Below are 5669 nucleotides of genomic sequence, written 5' to 3'. Positions count from 1 at the left end.
AGTGGCTGCACCAGCTTGCATTCCCACCAACAGTGTAGGAGGGTTCCCCTTTCTCCGCATCCCCGCCAACATGTGTCGTTTCCTGACTTGTTAATTTTAGCCATTCTCACTGGTGTGAGGTGGTATCTCATTGAGGTTTTGATTTGGATTTCCCTGATGCTGAGCGATATTGAGCACTTTTTCATGTGTCTGTTGGCCATTTGGATGTCTTCTTTGGAAAAATGTCTGTTCATGTCTTCTGCCCATTTGTTGATTGGATTCTTTGTTCTTTGGGTGTTGAGGCCAGTGCTCCATCTTGACTGGTTGATAACTGTGTGTTGTTATTTTTTTTTTAAGATTTTATTTATTTATTTGAGAGAGAGAGAATGAGAGACAGAGCATGAGAGGGAGGAGAGTCAGAGGGAGAAGCAGACTCCCTGCTGAGCAGGGAGCCTGATGTGGGACTCGATCCCGGGACTCCAGGATCATGACCTGAGCCGAAGGCAGTTGCTTAACCAACTGAGCCACTCAGGTGCCCCTGTGTGTTATGTTACTAACATACCTAGACCTTATGCCTGAATGAAAGATAAGCAGGGATGAAGGCAGGTGCCGGATGAGGGCCCTAGATGAGGGGATAGCAAAAATTAGGTCTCCTAGGATGAAAAGGACAGTCTCTGTAGGCAGACCCTATTGGGATTAAGTAAGCCAGTTCTTTGAACCTGAACACTGCAGAGTCAAGGCATACCACAGATTTGTCTCCCCAGGCCACCCAGGAGATGGAAGGCATAGTGATAGTGAAAGTGAAGGAGGAAGATGAGGAAGACTATTTCCAAAGGGAAAGAAATAGCATAGAGTTATCCCCGCCATTTCTTAGTCGGTCCACAACCATGAATGAGAGAGCCTTGTTCCCATCATATTTGGTTGCATATCGAATAGCAAAAGAAAAAATGGCTTACACAGCTGCTGAAAAAATTATTTTTCCAGCATGTATGCATATGGTACGGACAATTTTTGATGATAAGTCAGGTGATAAATTAAGAATTATACCTCTTAGTGACAATACGATATCTCATCAAATCTGTATGATCGCAAAACATTTAGAGGTGATGCTTATTGCACAGCTGCAGTCTGAGATAGGTTTTGCAATCCAACTTGATGAGAGCACTGATATTTTAAGTTGTCCAACACTCTTGTTTTATGTCAGGTATGTGTGGCAAGATGATTTTATAGATGATCTGTGTGTTGTTTAAGTTGAAATTCACACATAATTGTACTAGATTTATTTACTGAATTAGAAAAGGGCTTTGTTGGTCAATATAAATTAAACTGGGAAAATTGTAAAGGAATTTTGAGTGATGGAGCAGCAAATATGACTGGAAAACATAGCAGGGTTATTGAAAAATGGTTAGAAGTAAGACGTAACAGTAATCTTTGGAATCACTGTTTTATTCATCGAGAAGCTTTGGTATCCAAAGAAATTCCACCAATTCTAATGGATGTATTGAAAAATGCAGTGAAAATTGTTAATTTTATTAAAGGAAGCTCATTGAACAGCTGAGTTCTTGAAATACTATGTTCAGAGATTGGAGTTAACCATACCCACTTACTGTTTCATACAAAAGTTCATAGGCTGTCTCAAGGAAAAGTATTGAGCAGTGTATATGAACTCAGGAATGAAATTTACATTTTTCTTATTGAAAAGCAATCTCATTTCGCAAATATTTTTGAAGATGACATTTGGGTAACAAAATCGGCGTATTTAAATGCCGTTTTTGGCATTCTTAATTAAATTCGAAAGAATGGGGGGAAATAATGTATTTCAATATCTTACATATTCTAGGATTCCAAAAGACATTATTGTTGTGGCAAGCAAGACTTAAAAGTGATCACCCTAGCTACTGTATATTCCCAACTTTGTTGCAACACATTGAAGAGAGCATTATTAATGAAGACCGTTTAAAGGAAATAAAATTAGAGATACTGATGCATCTCACTTCTTTGTCTCAAACTTTTCATCATTACTTTCCAGAAGAGAAATTTGAATCATTAAAGGAAAATATTTGGATAAAAGATCCATTTGTTTTTTCAAACCGCAGAATCAAAACTTGTAGCCTGAAGAATAGGATGAGTTATTGCTGCTCAGTTCATCATTCACACTAAGGAATTATTCTAAGACATTAAGTTTATCAGCATTTTGGATTAAGATGAACTCTGAAAAACAAACTGAGGGTTCTAGAGGGGAGGGGCGTGGGAGGATGGGTTAGCCTGGTGATGGGTATTAAAGAGGGCACGTTCTGCATGGAGCACTGGGTGTTATACGCAAACAATGAATCATGGAATACTACATCAAAAACTAATGATGTAATGTATGGTGATTAACATAACAATAAAAAATTAAAAAGAAAGATTAAAGGTGAATCTCCATTGCTAAGTAGAAAGAGCATATTGCTGTTATTACCATTCACAACTACCTATTTGTGTGAACTAGGATTTTCAATCTTGACATGGTTAAAAACAAACAAAAGAAATAGGCTCAGTAGTACACCTAACGTGTGTAGCCTTATCCTCCTGTGTTCCTGACTGGAATGAACTTATGAACAGGCAAGCACACCCCTCACATTAAATCGAATCTCTATGAAATTTTGTTTTTGTACTTTTTAAAGTTTTTTTTAGTAGATTATATTTAAATATTAATAAAATTATACTTGGGGAAAAAGATAAACAGGAGAGAAAGTTGAATATATTTGCTGATAATATGCTTGTCTACATGGAAAAATCCAAGAAAATCCAATAAAATTCCTGGTTACAGGATCCATTTACCAGAGTACTGTCTAGGCCAGTGACCAACTAATTAGAAATGTAAAAAAGGAATAAATTTCAGTGTAATTTTGAATAACAACAAAAACTATTCTATGCCTAAGAATAGTCTTTAAAAAAAAAACAAGACTTTTCTGGACAAAGTTATAAACCCTACTGAAACAATGTTTAAACATATGGAGCTACATGATGTTCATGATTGGGAAGACTAAAGATGTCAAGTAAACTTTAACCATAAATAAAATTCAGTTAAAACTGCAGTAAACTTTTTCATGAAATACTAAATGATGATCGTAAAGTGCTTTTAAAAAATTAAGGGAGAATGACCAATTTTAAACAAGAAATAGAGTTCTTTGATATCATTAACATGGTGGGATAAGCATTTTCTATCATCTTTCCCTATAAAGAACACTAATTTAGACAATCACTCACTTCAGGAGTCCCAACGGAGAAGTTTCAGCACACTGTTGAAGCAAAAAATCTGAGATCAGATACAATGAAGAGGACAAGATGAAACCTTTAACTTTATTAGTATCAACCCTACCACAAAGAGGCACAGCTCAGTGTCATGAGAGACCTTGATGTGTGATTTCTTCCTTGGGGGTAAAGTGAGAGCATGTTAGTGGGAGCCTGACTTTCCCAGCTGTGTGGGATGCTGCCAAAAAGACCCATTTCTTTTTAGCCCCATCCAGAATATTGAGGTGTGCTTCGTGTCTGGGTTGTGGAGTGTGGCTGCTGGGCGAAGAGCAGCAAGGGCTCTTGGAAGACATCAAAGAAAAGTGAATCCTACTAACCACATTGCAGACTCCATTAGGAAGCTCACCCACAAGACACTGGGCAAATCCCAACTGGCCTACAGTAATCCCAGTGCTCTGTGCACCTCACACATATACCCCCTCAGCCTGGGACCAGTTCTGTATGCATGCCCTGACAGCAGTGAGAGGAAACCTTTGCAGATGGCTAGTGAGCATGCACAGAAAGCCAGCCCAGCTCTGCAGGACTGGGAGAAACCACACAAACTTGATCATTTAGCACCACCCTAGGGAAGGGAGGCTGTCAGCATATGGCCTGGCTTTGCAGGATCAAGAGAAGGCATATAATCTTAAAAATTCTCCCAGAAGAAAGAACAAGAAATAAGGAGCAAGTGTATCCATAGAAAAGGTCTGAAAGAGACTTGTAATCCATAACAGGGCTGACCAAATGTATTTTTGTCCCAAAGCCAATCAGTAAAAACTAAAGGAGATGACGGCTTTTTAAAACGTGAACAGCACTCTTTAATCCTCATCACCTATTTAACCCAAGCCCCCACCCTTCTGGTAACCATCTGTTTATTCTCTATAACTAAGAGTGTTTCTTGGTCTGTCTCTCTCTCCCTCTTTCCCTCTCTTTCTTTTCCCTTTGCTCATTTCTTTTGTTTCTTAAATTCCACATATGAGTGAAATCATATATTTGTCTTTCTCTGACTGATTTATATTGCTTAGCATTATACTCTCTAGCTCCATCCACGTCATTGCAAATGGCAAAATTCCCTTCTTTTTTATGGCTTAACAATATTCCATTGTGTGTATATGTATGTGTGTGTATGTGTATATATATGTATACACCACATCTTTATACATTCATCAATCAGTGGACTCTTGGGCTTCTTCCATATCTTGCCTATTGTAAATAATGCTGCTATAAACATAGGGGTGAATGTATCCCTCTGAATTAGTTTTCTTGTATTCTTTGGGTAAATATTCCAGTAGTGCAATTGCTGGGTCCTAGGGTAGTACTATTTTTAACTTTCTGAGGAACCTCCATACTGTTTTCCACAGTGACTGCATTCCCACCAACAGTGCACGAGTGTTTTTCTACACATCCCCACCAACACCTGTTGTTTCTTGCTTTGCTGATGTTAGCCATTCTGACAGGTGTGAGGTGATACCTCATTGTGTATTTGATTTGCATTTCCCTGACAATGTGTGATGATGAACATCTTTTCATGTGTCTGTTGGCCATCTGGATGTCTTCTTTGGAGAACTATCTGTCCATATCTTCTGCCCATTTTATTTTTTTAAAGATTTATTTATTTATTTATTTATTTATTTATTTATTTATTTATTTATTTATTTGACAGAGACAGACACAGCGAGAAAGGAAACACAAGCAGGAGGAGTGGGAGAGGGAGAAGCAGGCTTCCCGTAGAGCAGGGAGCCCGATGCGGGACTCGATCCCAGGACCCTGGGATCATGACCTGAGCTGAAGTCATATGCTTAACGACTGAGCCACCCAGGTGCCCTGATTCTCCCCATTTTTTAACTGGATTATTTGGTTTGGGGGCTATTAAGTTGTATCAGTTCTTTATATATTTTAGATACTAACCATTTATCAAATATGTCATTTGCAAATATCTTCTCCCATTCTGTAGGTTGCCTTTTAGTTTTGTTTGTTTCCTTCACTGTGTAGAAGCTTTTTATTTTGATATAGTCCCAGTAGTTTATTTTTGCTTTTGTTTCCCTTGCCTCAGGAGACATATCTAGAAAAAAGTAACTAACTGGAATTAAAATAAAAACTTAAAGGGGCACCTGGGTGGCGCTCAGTAGGTTAAGCATCCTCCTCTTGATTTCAGCTCAGGTCATGATCTCAAGGTCATGAGATCGAGCCCCATGTTGGGCTCCACACTCAGCATGGAATCTGCTTAAGACTCTCTCTCTCTCTACATCTGCCCCCTCCCCGCCTCTCTCTCTCTTTCTCTCTCTCTCAAGTCTTTTTTAAAAATTAAATAAATAAATAAATCTTTAAAGAAAGAAAAGCAGAAAATATACAAATATGTGAAAATTAAACATTATCCCCCTAAATAACCAATGGATCAAACAAGAAATCAAAAGGGA

General features: G+C 38.2%; 1 pseudogene; it reads left to right on the top strand.

Moving 5' to 3' along the window:
* The first annotated feature begins 683 nt into the window (after positions 1-683).
* LOC145719666 (protein FAM200A-like) lies at positions 684-4835 on the top strand (annotated as a pseudogene).
* Positions 4836-5669: the final 834 nt, after the last annotated feature.

This window comes from Leptonychotes weddellii, unplaced genomic scaffold, assembly GCF_054177405.1.
Source record: "Leptonychotes weddellii isolate Sample4059 unplaced genomic scaffold, ASM5417740v2 HiC_scaffold_6166, whole genome shotgun sequence".
NCBI lineage: Eukaryota > Metazoa > Chordata > Mammalia > Carnivora > Phocidae > Leptonychotes > Leptonychotes weddellii.
Note: the sequence above shows the minus strand (reverse complement) of the source record. Positions and strands in the feature narration are given on the sequence as shown.